Genomic DNA, 8581 nt, shown 5'->3' with positions numbered 1-8581 from the left:
GTGGGATCTGGACCTCTACCGTGGTAGTGTCCTCAGTTGGAGCTAAAGGCTTTGATGATGCAAGAAGATCAGGCTGAGGTAGAGGTAGAAGTCTGAGGTGCTGCTGAATCTGGCGAAGTATAGCAGTCTGTTGGTCCTGATGTGCACGCATGTCAGCCATCTACTGGAAGAGAGCCGCATGTGTGGTGGTCAGTGTCTAAAAGGTATGCACAAGGGTGTGAAATTTCGAAGCCGATATGGTGATGGAAGGCTTGGATGTAGTAGGAGTGACTGGTGATGGAACAGTAGGAGTCATAGGGGGAGTAGCAGAAATAGCCTCAGGTGTGGGCACTGGTGGTGTAGTCTCTGCCAGAAGCTTGCCCTGCTCTGGCTATGGGGGCACTGGAGGTGATACCATGGGACGGGCTCCTGGAGGTGCAGAATATCCCGCCAACTAATTTCATTTGTCGAGAGTGAATCGCTCTCGACAAAGGCGACGACGCTTGAGCCGAGGCTTAGTAGGAAAGCCCATATACTCCAATATCTGGCACAACAACCTTAGGAATAGTAATGGAATGGTGTCCGCCCTCTGAAGCTTCTTCCTATTGATTACTACTCAAAAAGTGTTATTTTATAGCTTGTAATTAACTCTTTTAAACACTTTTGAGTAGTAGTTATTACCTTTTGACTCAACTGGCATGTTAAGGACCCTTGCAATCATTTCTAATCAAATTGTGTTAAGTTTTGGTGTTTTTGATAGCTTTTTGATCACCAAAGCAATCTAAGATGAGGGAGAGCTTTATATAATCCATGGCAAAGAAAATGGAAGCTCATTTACATGAAGAATCCAAGCTTTGGAGCTTCGTAGTCCTTTGCCAAAGTCAATCAAGAATGCAAGGAGGAAAATGAGAGAAATCTAACATGAAGAAATTTAAGAGGACAGCAACTGTTGGACACATTTCGAGTACTTCCTGGAGTCCATTTCATTCATACTATATGTCTTTTCGAAGCTCAGGAAGTCAGGAGTCCAACACTTCAAACGATGTGTCAATTGGAGTTGAAATGAAGAAGTTATGGCCGTTTGAAGACAACTGCATCAAGCTATGCGAAAATTTCACAGCCCAAAGCCCATTTCGCAGCTGCGAAATGAGCTGCGAAATAAAATCTACTTGCGAAATTTAGTAAGGTGTTTCACAGCTGCGAAACCACCTCCAAGCACACGTGTGCCACTTCGCAAGTTGAAACTCCATCTTCGCAGCTGCGAACCACGTTGCGAAATCACCTCCAAGCTACGAAACAAGTTGCAAATCATCTCCAAGTTGCGGAATCACCTCCAAGTTGTGAAATCACAAATTCAACTTGCAAAATGGACAATTCAAACTTGTGAAATCCACCTGTGTAAACTTAGATATTTGCCACCGACTAAGTTAGATTTTTTCTCAAGATATTTTGTGTAAATTTCTATTTTCTCCTTGTAATCAGTCGAAGATATTATTGGGATATTTCTTAGAAAATATCTTCTCTATATATATCTTTGAACCAATGTAAAGAGAAGAGGAATCATATATCAGATATGTAATCGACGATAGTAAGAAAAATATTCTACAGAGCACTTGCTCTGTTTTTCCTTCATATTTTTGTTTTCTCGTTATTTTTATTTCTAACAAATCAAACTCTAAGGATGTTTCCTCAGAGGATGAGTGGCTAAGCTTTTTGTCTCTTGGAGTGAAGAAAGCCGGGTAAGTTTCCAAATGCAAAAATTGGAAGTTTTGTTGTTTCAGCTACTAATGAAGAGAAAGTGTAACCCGTTAATGGTTTTTATCTTTTTAGTTAACTTAAAACGCCTTGAAATCACCGGGGCCAACACTTGGTAAGGCAAGTGATCTCCGTCCATTGAGATGCACTAGTTTACCTCTTGCGAGCCTTTGGGAGGTGGTTTAAAGGTAGGATTTTCTAGAATAGCCAACACTTGGTAAGCTTTTGGACTCTAAGGAGACATCCATTAGTTATCTCTTGCGAGCTTTTGACGGGTAATCCAAAGTTAAGGATCATCTTGAATGGCCAATGCTAGGTGAGAGGTATGAACCATTGCAAGATGTATCAGTGAGAGGGATTTAGTGTTTGAACCCATTAAAGGGAAGCATCTGTACCACACCAGTTCGGGAAATAACTATATGTTAAATCCCCAACACGAGGAAAAGACTCAAGTGACAGGAGCTCTGTTTTTGCATGAGGAGCCTGACCCCAGTGATCCTAAAACTCCAAGAAACGCTTTTCTTAGTAAGTAATTCCCGTTACTTTATTTTTTGTTTCACTTAAAAACCAACCTTTTCAAACATCTTTATGTTTTCTTTTAGAGCTAACCTTGAAATGAAAAAGCACAAATTCAGCTTTGAACTAATATCAATTGTAAAGTGAAAACCCATCCCAGTGAACGATCCTAGAGGCACTATGCTATGCTAGCTGAGGCTATCCTAGTACATGGTATAATAGGTTATAAATTTTGTTGATTACTCCCGTCTGAGGACCAAAATCAAGGTACACCAGCTGGGCACGAATCACCTATGGACCTTCTCCTCAAAGTGGGCAAGAAAGGCCATGATCAAGTGGTGCGGGCCAAAGTAGAAGCCCTCTGATATACGAAATAAAGTGTCCAAAATATCTCCTTACCTCTATACCGAATGCTGTAAGGGAAAGAGGTTGGAGCATAGCACCACATCTATGAGGAGCATCCCAGGTGGAAGCTCCTTTCGTAGAAGGATTGAATCTGAAGAGGTCTTTCTGGATCAAATACGGACCATGTCCCTTTGAGATATTGGGGACCACTGGCAGAAAACAAACGGATCCACTGGCTCGAAAGGAATCTATAGAGCCTCTGTAATATGTCTGGCCTCGAGGACACCATGACGTCCATCAATGGTGAAGTGTATCACGGTAGGACTTGAGACGCCACGAGTAGTCATGGATTGGTAAAAGTCTAGTGCTACTTTAGGATAAAAGAACTCACGAGGAGTCATAAGGTGCTCAAGATGGTACCTTTGTAGTAGGCCATATGAGTCTCAGAGCTCAGGCTACTGTTGCGTGACCTCTTGATCAAAATATAACTCCGAGTGGAACGGTCTCGCTCTACAATTTGAGTTACCCTCAATGGGCGGTGTTGTGACCATCGGGCGTCTGATAATAGACTCTAGTGACATGTCAAAAAGGAGCTCAGAATCTGCAGGAGCTCTAGCATGTGTAGCTACCGGAGGCTCAGGCTGTGGAGCTTTGGATGACTCGTCTGAGCCTAAAGTCCTAGCCCTCTTGGTAGGAGGGCGTCGTACTGAACTCTCAGGGCGTAAAATAGTCGCCCCTGGTGTAGTAGGTGGTCTCTTCATCTCATATCTGCGCTGAGGAGCCGAAAATGAAGGACTAGTGGGCGCTCCACCCTCAGAAGGTGGAATCCGCGGGGCCTCCATGGCCTGAGATGGAGAATCACTAGATACCTGAGCAGTGGAGGCCATTTGTCTCAAAGTGCGACTCGGTGAAGGGGCGGGAAGAGCTCCTCGGGTCCGTGCTCCAATATGGCTTGGAGTGTGAGTCTTCAAAGTGATGTGCACGGGGCAGGATATTGAATGGATATGGATGAGGTCGCAAGGTGGCAGAGGAAAATGAGGAATTCATAGGGTGTTTGGTGTTTGCGAAATGGAGAAATTAGGGCTCAGGGGTTTAAAAAGGAATGGTAGGGACTTTTCATTTTTGCACAGCGTCCCTTGAGTTTTGCACAGCATGCGAAATGGCATATGGGGTGCGAAATTACTTCGCAAACCCCTTAGGTTTTCGTACAGTGTGCCAAATGGTGTTAGGTGTGCGAAATTTTTCGCATGCTCTATGAAAATTTCACGAAGTGTGCAAAATGAGTTCGCAAGGTGTTTTTATTTTCGCACCCCATGCAAAATGATTCATGAATTTCGCATGCCCTATGAAAATTTCGCAGTGTGTGCGAATTTACTTGGTTTTTCCTCTATTTGAAGTCCCCCTACAATTGATCATCAAAAACCTAAGTTAAATCAAACCAAGATAAAATAAAAACGAGAAATAAAAATAAAAATAAGTAATAATACAGGAAAACTCTCAAATAAAAAATAAAACAAAAAGATATAGACTCGATAGTCTTTAGAAAGACTAAGTCCATCAAAAGGATTGGTCTTGTCAAGCTTGATGTGGATCAAGGAGGATGAATTCCTCCTTGTCGCGAGAAAAATGCTCCACAAAGGGCTTGAGACGGTGGCCATTCACTTTGAAGCTTCTGGTGCTGTTGGAGTTGAGTAGTTCCACTACTCCATTTGAATGCACTTGGTGAATGGTAAAAGGACCTATCCACCTTGATTTCAGCTTACCCGGAAAGATGTGGAGCTTAGAGTCATAGAGCAAGACTCTTTGTCCCTTTCGAAAATCCTTACGGGAAATCAACTAATCATGCCACCTTTTCAATTTCTCTTTTGCAATTTTTGAATTGATGTAGGCATCATTTCTCAATTTCTCTATCTCATTGAGGTCTAAGAACCTCTTCAACCCAACTCTGCTCAAATCCATGTTGAGTTTCTTGATTGCCCACCAAGCTTTGTATTCCAATTCCATAGGGAGATGGCATGCTTTGCCATAGACTAAGCGATAAAGAGACTGATTACTACTCAAAAAGTGCTATTTCATAACTGGTAATTAACTCTTTTAAACACTTTTGAGTAGTAGTTATTACCTTTTAACCCAATTGGCATGTTAAGGACCTTGCAATCAATTCTAATCAAATTGTGTTAAGTTTTGGTGTTTTGATAGCTTTTTTATCACCAAAGCAATCTGAGATTGAGGAGAGTTCTTTGGAATCCTTAAGCAAATCCAGAATACAAGGAGTATGGGATCCAGCTCATTCCATCCAGGTAAGAATTCCATCCGGCTGCCGCCACTTACCACCAGGATGTATCACATCCGGAATCCGGCTACCGCCACTTACATCCAACGCCGTCATCATGCCGGATGGGGAAAGAGGCGTTTCAACTTCCTCTAGCAGACATATCCGGATCCTCTTTTCTAATAGCGCTTACCCGGATGTATCACAGTCCGACCGAAGTTCTACCTTCTCCGGATGTCTCACATTCGGTAAACATATCCGGATGGGAGAGGAGGTGTTTCAACTATCCGGATATACATATCCAGATCCGAGGATAGCGCTTACCCGGAGAGTTTTGCAGCCATCTTGCAGTGCCGTGGTTTTCTCCTGAAGCTTCCCATCTTTGCGACCGACATTGTGAGATATTTTGCTTTAGATATTTGATGTCTAAATCCCCAAACTCTCCTTGTAATCCACCAATTACAGGATTCCTTAGTTATTAAGTTTGGAAAAAGGATGAATATCCAAAAGATATTTTGTTTTGTAATTTTCTATATAAATATCTCTTGGGAGCCTGTTCTCAGGGGAGGGAGGACGACGCATCTTTTGTATAGTTTTGAAATGAAGAAAAATACAGAGCTTTGCTCTGCTTTTACCTTCTCTTTTTTATTGTATTTTCTTTTTCTTGGAAGCCAAACAACCTCTGAGGATGTTTTCCCAGAGGATGAGAGGCTAAACCTTTAGTTTCTTGGAGTGAGAGAAGCTAGGTGAAAAGTCCAGATGCAAAAGTGGAAAATTCTAGTGCTTTAAATACAGGTAGTTGGAGTTCACAAATGGTTTTTAAAATCTAAAGTTTTGCTTTAAGTCCCTTTGAATCACTTTGAATGGCCAATACATGATAAGCTTTTAGGTCTCTGTGGATACTTATTGCTAGATCCACATAAGACCATTAGTTATCATGTACGAGCCATTGGAAAGCGGCTCAAGGTGAAGACCCATAGTGTCTAAAGCCATTAATGGAACTTGACTACCATTTCTATTGACTTTTTATGGATTAAATCTTCATTGTTAAATCTATACCGGTTCGGGAAACAACCATCCTTTATGTTGTTGTCCCTAATACGAGGAGAAAAATCCGGAATTTCCCACTTTGCATTCTGAACTTGATTCTAGCAACCTCTAGCTCCGGGAGACTTTCTTTCTTCCATTTTTACCTAGTTCTATGTTAGTTTAGTTTCAAACACCACTTTCAAAACAAATTTTATTTTCTTTTAAACTTTAAGTTTTTGACAAAGGAAATCATCAGATTCAATTTCTAATCTTGAGTTTATCACTGGTAGAATGAAAACCCATCCCAGAGTTCGACCCTATAGATGCTATACTATAGTAGCTTTGCTACGCTAGTATAAGGTCATAGGATTTATAAATATTTTTGATTAAAATACCCTACTGGGCACAATCAAAATGGCGCCGTTGCCGGGGATGGTGCCACGATATAGTGATACAACTTTTTAGAGGCTACTTGTGATTTCCATCACAAGTTTGGTGAATTCCTTTTTCACTAACTTCATTTTTTTTTTATTGTAGAATTCCTTTTGTTAAGTTTACTTTCATTTTCTTTCTAACCTTAATTTTCTTCTAGTTTTCTTTTGTTTTTGTTGTCTTTGTTTTGTTTTCAGGGAAGTTGTAACTTGTGCATGCCCTATTGGATTCGGAACCAAGAGGGAAGACTAGTAAGGATTGAGAATCCTCAAGACACAGAGTTGGATATCTGTGTAAACATCATGGACCCTCCACAATAGGATCAGAATTCTCAACACGTTCAAGGGGATAATCCAAATGCATATCTATCCATGAGGGATAGAATGCACCCACCAAGGATGAGTGCACCCTCATGCATCGTACCTCCTCTTGAGCAGCTGATTATAAGGCCTCATATTGTGCCCCTCCTACCAAATTTCCATGGAATGGAGAGTGAGAACCCATATGCCCACATCAAGGAGTTTGAGGAGGTGTGCAATACTTTTGGAGGGGGAGGAGCTTCAATAGACTTGATGAGACTCAAGCTATTCCCTTTTACTTTGAAGGACAAGGCAAAAATATGGCTTAACTCTTTAAGGCCAAGGAGCATAAGGAATTGGGTTGATCTTCAGGCCGAATTTTTGAAGAAATTTTTCCCCACTCATAGGACCAATAGGTTGAAGAGACAAATCTCAAATTTTTCTGCAAAAGAAAATGAGAAGTTCTATGAATGTTGGGAAAGGTATATGGAGGCCATCAATGCTTGTCCTCATCATGGCTTTGATACATGGCTCTTGGTGAGCTATTTTTATGATGAGATGTCTTCCTGCATGAAGCAAATTTTTGAAACCATGTGTGGGGGAGATTTTATGAGTAAGAATCCGGAAGAAGCCATGGACTTTCTAAGTTATGTATCTGAGGTATCAAGAGGATGGGATGAACCCAACTCAAGAGAAATGGGAAGGATGAAAGCTCCTGTAAATCCAAAGGTTGGAATGTACATGTTAAGTGAAGACATGGACATGAAAGCTAAGGTAGCAACAATGGCAAGGAGGTTGGAAGAACTTGAGTTGAAAAAAATGCATGAAGTCTAAGCCATTTCCGAGACACAAGCCCATGTCATGCCATGCACCATTTGCCAATCATGTGATCATGTGGTAGATGAGTGCCCAACCATCCCAGCTGTTAGGGAAATGTTAGGTGATCAAGCCAATGTTGTGGGGCAATTTAGGCCCAACAACAATGCACCTTATGGAAACACCTATAATTCAAGCTGGAGAAACCATCCAAATTTTTCTTGGAAACCAAGGCCACCTCCATACCAACCACAAGCCCAAACCCAAGCACCTCAACAAACCTCTTCAGTGGAGCAAGCCATTGTGAACCTAAGTAAAGTCATGGGTGACTTTGTGGGTGAACAAAAGGCAATCAACTCCCAATTGCACCAAAAGATTGAAAATGTTGAAAGTTCTCAAATTAAGAGAATGGATGGGATGCAAAATGATCTATCTCAGAAGATGGATAATATTCAATACTCCATCTCTACGCTTACCAACCTCAACACAGTGATTGAGAAAGGAAAGTTTCCCTCTCAACCAAGCCAAAATCCAAAGGGTGTTCATGAAGTTGAAACCCAAGATGGGGAGTCTTCAAAGTTGAGGGAGGTTAAAGCTGTGATCACCTTGAGGAGTGGGAAGGAGGTTGACCAACCCTTGCCTAAGGTGAGGCAAGATGAAGAACTCATGTCAAGGAGAACCTTGGTTAAAGAGAGCAATAACCAAGAAGAGAAGAGTGGGAAGAAAAATGCATCTGATTCAAGCATTGAAGATGAGCCAAGGATAGTGATTAAAGAGGATATGATGAAGAAACATATGCCTCCCCCTTTTCCTCAAGCTTTACATGGAAAGAAGGGAATCAAGAATTCATCAGAAATTCTTGAAATTTTGAGACAAGTGAAGGTGAATATACCCTTCCTTGATATGATCAAGCAAGTCCTCACATATGCAAAAATTTTAAAGGACTTGTGCACGGTCAAGAGAGGGTTAATTGTGACAAAGAAGGCATTCCTCACTGAGCAAGTAAGTGCCATCATTCAGTGTAAGTCTCCAGTTAAGTACAAAGATCCGGGGTGTCCCACCATTTCAGTCAACATTGGAGGGACACATGTGGAGAAGGCTTTACTAGACTTGGGGGCAAGTGTGAATTTGCTCCCAT

At 41.5% G+C, this 8581-nt stretch overlaps 1 non-coding gene across 1 annotated transcript; it reads right to left on the bottom strand.

The window, feature by feature from the left end:
* Nucleotides 1-7041: 7041 nt before the first annotated feature.
* On the bottom strand, nt 7042-7148 carry LOC132255142 (small nucleolar RNA R71). The gene has a single exon (XR_009467760.1). It is a non-coding gene; the product is annotated as a small nucleolar RNA R71 (small nucleolar RNA).
* Between the last annotated feature and the right edge of the window lie 1433 nt (nt 7149-8581).

This window comes from Vitis vinifera, chromosome 14 (assembly GCF_030704535.1).
Source record: "Vitis vinifera cultivar Pinot Noir 40024 chromosome 14, ASM3070453v1".
NCBI classification, from domain to species: Eukaryota; Viridiplantae; Streptophyta; class Magnoliopsida; order Vitales; family Vitaceae; genus Vitis; species Vitis vinifera.
This window is presented reverse-complemented; position numbering and strand designations above follow the sequence as displayed.